At 37.4% G+C, this 12,361-nt stretch overlaps 1 protein-coding gene across 3 annotated transcripts in view; it reads left to right on the top strand.

Moving 5' to 3' along the window:
- The window catches only part of LOC107550292 (SH2B adapter protein 3-like), a 59,032-nt gene continuing 46,671 nt past the window's right edge, over positions 1–12,361 (top strand). The window contains exon 1 of one of the 3 annotated variants that reach the window (XM_016231556.1): positions 1–125. The gene's annotated coding sequence lies outside the window, so the exon portion shown is untranslated. Of the gene's footprint in view, positions 126–330; positions 383–9,368; positions 9,527–12,361 lie in introns of those variants that run through there. The other 2 variants (XM_016231555.1, XM_016231558.1) reach the window with 2 other exon arrangements.

Here is a 12,361-nt window from a genome sequence, read left to right as displayed (position 1 = left end):
GTCGCTTGTTGTCGCTGTGTCCATGGAAAGTGTGTGTGTTTTTTTTCCTTCCTGAAAGTTTACGCAGGGCTGTTGTTGCGCGCATCCAACATGACAGAGAAAGTAACGGACATCGCGGCTGGCAGGCAAGTCATGTTTAATATTGATCACAGCTCTCTCTGGCAGCATGTACATGTGTTTAGTAGGATTCAGCAAAAGATGAACTGCGAGTGACTTATAATCCCAGAAGTCTGTTGGTCAGTGCAGATAACACGGCACGTGAGAGTTTGGGTCGAGACGGGGTCTGCAGTAATTATTATGAAAGTTTGGCTTGTGCGTTCACAGTTTCGGTGTTGCGCGCATCCAACATGACAGAGAAAGTAACGGACATCGCGGCTGGCAGGCAAGTCATGTTTAATATTGATCACAGCTCTCTCTGGCAGCATGTACATGAGTTTAGTAGGATTCAGCAAAAGATGAACTGCGAGTGACTTATAATCCCAGAAGTCTGTTGGTCAGTGCAGATAACACGGCACGTGAGAGTTTGGGTCGAGAGCGGGGTCTGCAGTAATTATTATGAAAGTTTGGCTTGTGCGTTCACAGTTTCGTATAACTCGTATATTGAGTGTTGAGGTTAATTATGCGCTGCTGTCTTCTCTCCCAAAGTGTATTGCCAAGTTATAATGAACTTGACTCTCGCACGCGAGGGGCAGAAGACAGTTTAAAGGGATCGCGCAGTTTCTCAGCGCGCGCGGCGCGTCTGGCTCGGTCCGACAGAAACGTGAATTACGCACGTATTCTTAGAATTTGCGTCACTGCAAATGGGCAATTAAAGAAAGCATGGCAAAATTATTATAAGAATAAAAAAAATAATAATAATTACTGCACGTGCTCATGCGTTCAGGCCCGCTTGATTGATAAAACAATTTTTTGTTACACAACATGTTGTCATCATTATTATTATTAATTGTAATAATGTTAAGCGAGCTCATTTGCATGCTCATGCGAAACAGTAAATGCAGATTAGTCGACTGGAAACACTGCTTGTAGTCAAGTTTATATTTTTAATAATTATAATAATAATAATGTGACAAGCTTATTTGCATGGACATGAAATGGGCTTGTGTATATGTTTATGCAAATACGTTTATGTGAGATGTGCTTTTCATTGTCTGGATCAAGCGACTGCTTTAACTTCGGTTTATAATGTATTTTATTAATACTGCTGCTACTGCTACTAATAATATGAGATGCGCCTATTTGCATGCACATGTGAAATGGGCTCGTGAACATGTGCATGCAAATGAGTTCACACCAGACATGCTTTCATCATCTGGGCCTCTGGAGCAGTTTGGGATGTTTCTGTCAGGCAGATGTTATAGCCTCACAGCTGGAATGCAAATCGTAAATTGTGAAGTACTTGGGTGACATCTAAGCTTTTCGTAGTTAATGTTGTTTGACTTTGGAACTTAAATTGGACTTCTTTTTGTAAACCGATATTAGGAAACATGAATGTTCTTGCAGTGGTGAAGAGTATCAGAGTTTTTTTTAAATAATAAATAAGCTCATAATTTGTTGGACATTTATTTTACACTGTATTTATTCAAAAGCCCTATATATATATATATTATAGTGCATTATATATATATTAACAAAGTTAGTAGATTTTTGTGAATTATCACTTCTATTAACTGTTCAGTCAAGGAAACAATACAAAAAAAATCTCATATCACTAGTATTTATCACTCGAGTCGTGAGCAGATAAATACCACCTCTAAATAAACAAATACATCTCACTTAACCAAACCATTACCTTTGACTAAACTGTGTACGTCTGGTCCATATTGCAGCTTATTCTGCAACTGCCTGTTTAGACAGGAAGTGTGTATAAAGTGGCCCACTACTTTTTGTCTGAGGCGGGTCTATCTGAGATAGACAGACTTTGGCAAATACATTGATTGCTTTTACCTTGTAAACCTGACAACAAATCCAGTGTGCTGTTACCACCGGAAGTTGTGTAAAATAGGCCGAGAAAGTGCGACCGAGGTCTTTCAGACTAATTTTGGTGCAAAATGTAAATGTTTGTGTTTTTTTAATTTATATATATATATATATATATATATATATATTTAGTACATTTAATTGGTCTGATCAGGGTCCAAAATGTACTTTTTGCCACACCTGGTCTGTAAATGGAAAAAAAGTAAATTGCAGAAAAGATTTCTAACAGCCCACAAAACTGAATTTTGCATTTATTTGTGTCCTTTTGACAACGGAGCCATTTAGCTTCCTTAAAAAGATCTCTCTTTTTTTTTGCATCAAGCAGTAGATAAACGAAAAATAAACCATTCGTTGTATTTTCTAATGGTTATTATTTAAAGTTGGACTCATTTGGCGAGTGTTGAATTTGGACCCTGTGTGTGATATTTATAACATGCATCAGTGCAGTTTCACTTTTGTGTGTCTCTCTATACTGTGTGGATATGAACTTCACCTTCTTAGATCTTTTGAATGTACGGCCGAGTACAGAGAAACGCTGTTGCCAAAATGTGCATATATTCATATATAGAACAGGGGATTCTGTTGCGTCATGTGTTCGTCTCAGGCTGTAAGAATCCCCCTGTTCCCACACTCGCTGGCCCCTCAACTCCCTCCCCTACATAGGGGAACAGTGTGTCGCGATGTGACTGCGTGATATGGTCGAAGGAGCCTTAAATGCTCAGAGTAGAATGTTTCTTTTGTTTGTGTGTGTGTGTGTGTGTGCACGCATGTGTGTACATGCACTTCCTTTTGATCAACCTCCTCAGGCTGTGCAGCCTCTTAAAAGGGCGCAAAGCCTCAGTTTATGTGTGTTTTCTGCCCTTTTTTTGTGTGTGTGTGCATGCTGGTGTCAGGGAGAGAGAAAGCATATTGAATGGGCTTGTGCCAGCAGGAGAGAAAATTACAAGGTAGCTTTGTATCACGTTTGCGGTCGAGTCAAGAATGCTGTCATTGTGTGTTTGGAGACTCTGCAAGTTTGTCTAGCAGATGCACAGACATCGTTGAGTGCCATTGAGGTGTTGTAATGTGCTTTTGCTCATTTGAAGGCACACTTTGGAATGCCTCCCACTAAGTGCGTATAATAAGTGCTCTGTGCTAACGCGAGCATCACTAGTATAATTTAGAATTAGGGGTGTGTTCAAAAACTTTGATAGTTTGTGCTACAGACCTTAAATCAATTCTAAAAATCAGAATTGCGATTTTTCACATGGTGGATGATAAAATTGCATGCAAGCCATATTTAGGGACCAGGGGCCGGATTTACGCAAATCTTCTTAACCCTTGTAATTGTGCTGAAAATCCTTTACCTAGTTTGGTGTTTCCAGTCAAAAATGACCAGTCTTTTACAAATTGCTTGTAAATCTCTCATTATTCTATATTATCATTGACTGAGCTTAGTTTTGGAGTGAAAAAGGCATAATTTGTGGATAATTTTGGCAATTTTTACTAAAAGCTGAGCTGCTTAAACTCAGAGGCCCAGTGAGGCCTACGCAATCAGTCAGATCCATAAAGAAATACAAGACCTGTGTTAACTGAAATAAAACAAGTTGATAAAAAAAAAAAGATTGAATCCAATATTTGGTAATAATACAGCATTACAAGAAATCTATAAGGGTTTTTTTTGTAGGCTGGTAATTTTTACCCGGGAACACCACAAATGTAACAAGGAGGAAAAAATAAAAAAATAAAGATCAAATGTTGGGGCTGGGTAGTTAGCAAAGGCAGGAAGTTTTAGTCCAATGCGATAACATTAATTAGCATTTTTGGGGGAAAATAAAATCCTCTCTGGGTCAAAATGGGCAGAAGTTAAGGTATTTCTTGATATAAATTCTAATTAGAAATGGTAAGAATGATTCTAAGTGCAGTTTTTTTTTTTTAAAGTTCACAAATATTTTAAGAATTTAATTATTGTTTAAGAAAATGGCAAGCCTTGGTGTTATATGATAAGTTTCTGATAAACTCAATGAAAAACACTTAAAAGTCACATTTTTGCACTGCCTGCAGATTATAGTTATCAGCACTCTGACCTGCTGTTTTTATTTATTTATTTTTTTATGCGAGACAAGTTGGAAGTAGGGCTGGGCGATATGGGCAAAAAAATTATCACGATATTTTCCCCCGTATCAGTCGATATCGATAATTATCACGGTAAATGTAACATCTTTTTCTTTCAAGTTTAAAGCCAGATTTTTGCACCAAAGTGAAAGTTGTAGAAACCAGACCATTAATTTTCCTTATTAAAATAAATATCTAAATAGAAAAACTGATTTCTTAGTTTCTGCATGTTCTAATGAGTGATATTGTTTCAAATCAAGAAATGGGTTTGGGTTGCCTGATAATATTATTAATAATAATATCACTTTTTTTTTGTCTCTTAGAAATGCACATTTGATAGTAGCTTGAGTTAGGATGCAGAGATACATTTTTGTTCATTATCAAAATCAGTAACATCGGTAAAAATTGTAGCAACCTTTTTTTTCCCTTTTTTTTTCAATTAAGCATTGGTCTCCCATAGTAGCATACATTTAAATCATGATAATCACAGTTAAAACCACACATATAGCACCTCAATACCATGGTAAAAATATAACAATATGGTTTTTAGGTAGCCTGTATGAAAAACAGTAGTCTAAAAACATTCAGTATAAATGCACACATGCTATAGCTTAATCACAAATACATACTATAATTATATACCATTACTGTACTAAAATTCAGCGTGAATATCGCACATTTCTGCCACAATACCATGGTGCAGTGAGTGTTACTACAGTAAATCCATGGTAAATGATGGCGATGTGTAGATTGAAAAGCCTTCTGACTGTCTCGTTCATTGCACACAGTGTTTCTCCTGTTTGGCTTTAAACTAGTTTAAATCTAAACTAAATGAATAGAGTTCAAGCGCTTCACACTGGATCTCACAGCGCTGCTTAGAGCTTGCGTGACTAAGTAAACGCATCTGTTCTGAGCTCACGCCGCGCAGCCATTTGAACTGTTATCCGACCGAGTGAATAAACGATCCGTGTGGCGCGCGATTCAAATGAGTCGCGTTGTTTTGTTCCGCTTTTGGCCCATAAACATTATATCGAACATTTATCGAACTCTTCATATCGTTTTTATCGAGGAAAATTATATCGCGATAATTATCATTATCGAATTATCGCCTAGCCCTAGCTGGAAGTTATCTTTATGAGATCATTTATGATGATTTTTAAGAACACAGTTTTTTTCTTTTCAGGAATCTTCAAGTTTTGTCTTTTAGAACAATTGTACGAAAAAAGATAAGAACATTCGTAAGAATTTTTTGGGGGGAATACTAAATATACTTAAAGGTGCCATAGAATGCATTGATACAATATTTAAAATTGTTCTATGATGCCCCCAGAGTGTGTATGTTAAGTTTTATCTCAAAATACCCCACAGATAATTTTTATAGCTTGTTGAAATTGCCACTTTTAGGGTATGAGCCAAAACATGACGTTTTTATGTTTGTCCCTTTAAATGCAAATGAGCTGGTGCTCCCACCTCCCTTTTCAGAAGAGGGCGGAGCTTCAAGAGCTCATGCTCCGGCATACCGGTGTTAAAGTTTTACTGGTGGTGACCGTGTTACTGACTTCATATTGCTTCCAAATGCAATTTTTAACTACCACATTCCTATTTACGATCATTCTGGTAGCACGTGAAGGCAGCATCTGTGAAAACCGGCAGAGACAATGGTAGCTTTAGCAACATTAGCCTTACAGAGAGCCAAGAAGCTCTTTTGGAAAACAAAATATGACGCGTGATGCTTACTTTGTCTGGAGTCTGGACGTTTGCGCACAAAGCGTTGGTATCGATCCCTTTTTCAGAAGCAGTCTTTGCACAACTCCTGTGCTGAACTGTCCCTCATTTGTGAGGCAGTCCAGCGTAAAATTATTAGCACAAACATATAGGACTTTTCTGTTTTTTTCGGAGACATTTCCTTCGAAAATTAAATTTAACCACCGTGTCCTCAGCCTGTATGAAAAACAGTAGTCTAAAAACATTCAGTATAAATGCACACATGCTATAGCTTAATCACAAATACATACTATAATTATATACCATTACTGTACTAAAATTCAGCGTGAATATCGCACATTTCTGCCACAATACCATGGTGCAGTGAGTGTTACTACAGTAAATCCATGGTAAATGATGGCGATGTGTAGATTGAAAAGCCTTCTGACTGTCTCGTTCATTGCACACAGTGTTTCTCCTGTTTGGCTTTAAACTAGTTTAAATCTAAACTAAATGAATAGAGTTCAAGCGCTTCACACTGGATCTCACAGCGCTGCTTAGAGCTTGCGTGACTAAGTAAACGCATCTGTTCTGAGCTCACGCCGCGCAGCCATTTGAACTGTTATCCGACCGAGTGAATAAACGATCCGTGTGGCGCGCGATTCAAATGAGTCGCGTTGTTTTGTTCCGCTTTTGGCCCATAAACATTATATCGAACATTTATCGAACTCTTCATATCGTTTTTATCGAGGAAAATTATATCGCGATAATTATCATTATCGAATTATCGCCTAGCCCTAGCTGGAAGTTATCTTTATGAGATCATTTATGATGATTTTTAAGAACACAGTTTTTTTCTTTTCAGGAATCTTCAAGTTTTGTCTTTTAGAACAATTGTACGAAAAAAGATAAGAACATTCGTAAGAATTTTTTGGGGGGAATACTAAATATACTTAAAGGTGCCATAGAATGCATTGATACAATATTTAAAATTGTTCTATGATGCCCCCAGAGTGTGTATGTTAAGTTTTATCTCAAAATACCCCACAGATAATTTTTATAGCTTGTTGAAATTGCCACTTTTAGGGTATGAGCCAAAACATGACGTTTTTATGTTTGTCCCTTTAAATGCAAATGAGCTGGTGCTCCCACCTCCCTTTTCAGAAGAGGGCGGAGCTTCAAGAGCTCATGCTCCGGCATACCGGTGTTAAAGTTTTACTGGTGGTGACCGTGTTACTGACTTCATATTGCTTCCAAATGCAATTTTTAACTACCACATTCCTATTTACGATCATTCTGGTAGCACGTGAAGGCAGCATCTGTGAAAACCGGCAGAGACAATGGTAGCTTTAGCAACATTAGCCTTACAGAGAGCCAAGAAGCTCTTTTGGAAAACAAAATATGACGCGTGATGCTTACTTTGTCTGGAGTCTGGACGTTTGCGCACAAAGCGTTGGTATCGATCCCTTTTTCAGAAGCAGTCTTTGCACAACTCCTGTGCTGAACTGTCCCTCATTTGTGAGGCAGTCCAGCGTAAAATTATTAGCACAAACATATAGGACTTTTCTGTTTTTTTCGGAGACATTTCCTTCGAAAATTAAATTTAACCACCGTGTCCTCAGCGGTCTATGGAGACTCCTATGTTCGTTGGTGCATCCCAACACAGGACACTTGTAATGGCTCTTTGGCGCTGACATTGTATCTCGAGCAGCTATAGCAAGAAAAAAGTAATGGCGGACTGCTGCTTCTCACTCAGGGCTGTGTCTATGCTAATAGGGCAGAGATCATCACAAATGGGCGGGACTTTCCCCGAGTATGATATCATAGTAGGGAGAAATCTGGAACCGCTCGTTTGGAGAGACCGTTTATGATTTATTGGGATTATAAAAACATGAGTGGGTGAATTTTTACCATTATAGGCTGGTTGTTTTCACACACTGACTGCGGCCACACAACTGTGTTCAACCACCTTATAAAAGTGATTTTTGCATTCTATGGCACCTTTAATTCTAAAGTTAGAAAATAAGAAAAAATAGACATTTTTTTTATTCTTAAGGATGTTTTGTGAATCCGGCTCTAGAAAACCATAGAGACTTTGAGCTGTTTGGATTCGGGCCAGAAAGCAACCCTCAGAACAACCTAGTAGTGCTTGGCGGTATGACCAAAAATGTATATCTCGGTATTTTTCAAAATTAGACCGGTTCCACGGTACATGACGGTGTATGTTTTTTTTCATGCATGACCGGGTGTTAACCATATTTTCTACTGATTGAGAGAGGAAATACTGCAGTATATTGACTTCGAATGCCCTATTTTACTGTCATGATGAGTGAATATTGTCAAAAAATAGCACACTAAATAGTGACGAAACACGACCCCTTTTAATACATGTTAAACATGAGTCACTCTCATTTATAATCGCGGCATCGTCTGATAAAATCAACATGCATCTACACTAAAGAGTGGCTATATGGTTGTTCTGGCTATATTACTTTTTTGTCTCATGCAGCACACTCTGCGTAACAAACAAAAAAAAAACAACCCCAAAAAAATGTGCATGTGATATGAACTACGCTCATAAAGTCGCGCTTGTGTGTGTGAGACGTGGGAGCTGATGGCAGGGGCGGTGGATGTTTGTGGCAGTCATTGTGGATGAGTTGTTCTGTGTCATCACGTTCTATTAGTTCTACAGCTTCAGTTTCTGAACTTTCATGCTTAGTAACACATACAGCTGTTCCCTCACCACAGTGCAACAGTGAAAAGAGAGACCCCTTTCAAACAGTGTCGCGTTCCGAACGTTGTTTAAGCGACATACACCGGTATTGCGGTATTTAAAAAATGCATATTATAACAAAAATAAACACTGGTATTTAGTATGAACCAGTATACCGCCCAGCACTACAACCTAGTAACCGCCTAGAAACACCCTAGCAACTGCACGACAAGAACCTAGCATTAATTTGTGTCTGTGACTTTTTCACAGGCAAATGTCACTTGTATTTTATTGAAAATGTATTATTATTAAAAATAAATTAAATTGAATTAAACATTAAAAATAAGTAAAAAATTAAATATTTGTTTATCTTTTTAAACTACCCTGAAAAAGAAAAATTAAGAAATATAATTTTTCTGTGTTTCTGAGCATAATGAGTGTGAGAATGCATGCTGGTGACATGGTGGGCATAAACAATGTCTGGACAGTGTGGCCAGCTAGGTCACCGGAAATGTGACGTAAACGCAATGACGGCAAAGGGGAAAACAATCCCAAGAGCCCCTTCTTTTTTGTATCCTGCTGCTCTGGCTGTTTACAAACCATTCCTCCCATGTTGATTACTTTGATTAATTTCTTTTAAATCATTGAATTATTTGAACGATATGCTGATGAATTCATAAAATTTATCACAATTAATTGCATGTATCAGTATTGTGATATGAAAAACTCCAGTTGGATATTATTGCAGCAAAGAAGAGTAAATCACTGAAGAGATATAAAAAAAAAAAAAAAGTGTGTTAAGGACTCAATGTGTTTTTTCTTTTATTTCAAATCATTGAACATAAGCTTAAAGGTACGGTATGTAATATTGACAACCAGTGGTTGAAATGGGTACTGCAGTCCAGATTCAAAATATCGTAGAGTTGTTTTTCCCGCTCACTGCTCCTCAGACGTGATGCTCACACGGGTTGCCAGATTGAGGACACGCAACAGGTACGATCGTAAATGACAATGGAAGTTGACCAGCTGTACACTGTGAGTTGATTTATCTGCATTTTAATATGCCTCTGGTCATAGGTTTTTTTTAGATGGATGCTGAGGCGTTTTAGGTCAGGTAGAATCAGTTTGTTTGCTGGCTTCCATGGATGTGATGCGCTGTGTTTTCCACCAACTGACGACCCAGGGTGTCAAAAAAAATCCTTTTGGGTAAATTGGCAATGGGCGGAATCACCCAGACCAAAACAAAAACAGACATTCCGACACGGAACACACATTTCAAAGTAGAATTACTGGATGTAGCATTGTTTTTCGGAGAACAAAACATGTGAACTTAGCATGTTTCCTAAATATCTGCAAATGTATTATGGTGTTTTTTTAATGCTTTTTATGTATTTTTTTTTATTATATACTGCCCCTTTAACACTGGCTTTTAGTCCCCAGTGATCCAAGTTTGTTGGTCTGGCCAAGGTAGACCTTTAACACTAGACTAATTTGCGCGTCTTTGTGTTGTGCCTCACTGTTTTTCAGCATCTCACGCCATGAACACCTTTTTTAAGTTGTTCTGTGAAGTTAAAAGTTTCAGTTTAGACATGACATGATAATCTATGTTTTTCTCCAGTGTACAGAAGTGTACAGGAGTTGTGTGTGTGTGTGTGTGTGTGTGTGTGTGTGTGTGTTTTAAAAATCGCACAGTAAATCACAAAAAAACAAGCCATCCAAAAACCGAAAACCATGGTTAAAAGAAAAACTTTATTGGGCTAACTTTATTGTTGCATCCCTAATATATATACAATGACTAAAACAATCAGGACACCTTAGCAACCACATAGCAATGGCATGGTAACCAACCACAGCAGCCAATCACAGTGATAACACATTCAAGTGTTAGAGAATTTCAAATATTAGTTATTTACAGTGTTTTTAATGCAGTTTTTTAGTCATATGATTTTACCTCAAGTTTTGTATAGCATGAAGATGCATTTGTACTGATGCCAGACTTGGTGACTGTTCATACAGAACATGTTTTTGCATTCCACTGCACTGCTTTCCCATTGTTTTCTATGTAAACATAAGCTACATGGACGTCTTTGACCGTTGCACTCACATCTGGCATCATTTGTAGTGTCTTTCGCATGATACAGTGTTCTAAACAGTACGCTGCTCAAGTTAAAAGTTCAACTTTTTAAAAAACGCATGCGTTTTTTCCAAATACAAATAGAAAATAGGCAAATGAATTGTAATTTTCATTTGAAAATTATTTAATTCAATGGATTGTGAAAAACAATTATCACATGATTATTTAATATATAAAACGATTTGAGGTTGATTTACATAAAATAACTATATTATGGATTATGCTGTTAATTTAGGCCTAAATCCTATCTAAGACTTATATTTAAGCCCAGAAAGAGCATTACCAGGGTAGTTAAGACTTAGTATTAGGAGAGAGGAAAAGATAAGTGAGTGAAATGAATAAGCTTAATGGCATGAAACAGGAAATGTGTTAAAAGTATGAGAACAATGAAGTGGCTGCGTGAGTATGTAGAGGTTTAAAGATGGGAGAAATAGTGCAGTGAGGATGCAATGAAAGCAGAATGATGGAAGTATTACAAGAACGGGAATTTAACATGCATGCATGTGAGGGATGAGGAAGGGGCAGAGAGACGGCCGGAGAGGAAGTGATGTTAGTCTGTTTGGAGGTTGCTGAGTCATTAGTGGGCCGGATGATCACTGATAGAACGAACACCCAGGGGCCAGCGCAGGGGGCGGGACCGCGTAACACTGCATGTGCTCTGAACAACAGCATGAGTGCGCGTGGCGAGAGCATGCGCTCCGCAGGATGTCCCGTGCTGTAAACACCATGTATGTCACGAATTCTGCTTGAAACATCAGCGTATGACTTTGGTTAGGTGCTAGTCTGATGCTGGTTGACCAAGAAAGTCTTGTTGGTTGATGAAATAGAACATGATTGCATGATTTTCCAAACACATTGCAATGACAAGAGGTTATATAAATGATGCCAATATCTTCCAAAGAAAAAAACATTTTTCCTCAAAAAACAAAAAAAACCCAATTGATTTAGGGTTTCGTTTGATTTTGATTTCACGTCTCAAACCAAAACCAAACTGGTTTTGCAGTGATAAGTGGGTATATACATTTTTCTGTCCGTTACACTGCCCTACATCTTACATATTTAGATACAAAAATAAATTGTGTGAATGGCTCTCCACATTTGCTCTGAATAATCTTGATTTTCGCTTTGCGCCCATAAAGTTCAAAAATACAAATGGAAAATAACCTGTAATTTTCATTTGTGAATTCTAGAGATGCACCGATTGCAATTTTCTTGGCTGATTCCGATTTCCGATTTTTTGTTAGTGTGATCTGCCGATACCGATTTTTACCGATTCCTATTTTCTTTCTAAGAACTATAATTGACAGCATATACAAACAAAAATCTACTTTTCTTCAACGCAAAGTTTTATTTTCATAAAAAAACACAAGTAAAAAGACAGTAATAAAATAAGAACAAATAAAAAAAAATTGCAAACAACAGCACAAATAAATGCAATAGAATAAAGAAAGCTATGAAACTAAGTTTTTCAGGTTAAGCAAGTTTTTATTCAGTTAAGAAATACTACAGAAATTAAAGTAATCAAATGTAAAATAACACATCCAGTGTTATTTTACATTTGATTAATTTCTGTAGTCTTCATTGTAAAAATTAAATACAGATTAATGCTTACCATTAAAGTTATAAAACGTATTCAGTGAAGAGCAGAACATTATTTTCTTTGTCTTTTGTTCTTTGATTAACATGACAGACAGCAGCAGGTATATTGGACTGCGGTCCCTTTAAGAGTTTATCCA

Source organism: Sinocyclocheilus grahami, unplaced genomic scaffold (assembly GCF_001515645.1).
Source record: "Sinocyclocheilus grahami isolate Dianchi unplaced genomic scaffold, SAMN03320097.WGS_v1.1 scaffold394.1, whole genome shotgun sequence".
Taxonomy (NCBI): Eukaryota; Metazoa; Chordata; class Actinopteri; order Cypriniformes; family Cyprinidae; genus Sinocyclocheilus; species Sinocyclocheilus grahami.
This window is presented reverse-complemented; position numbering and strand designations above follow the sequence as displayed.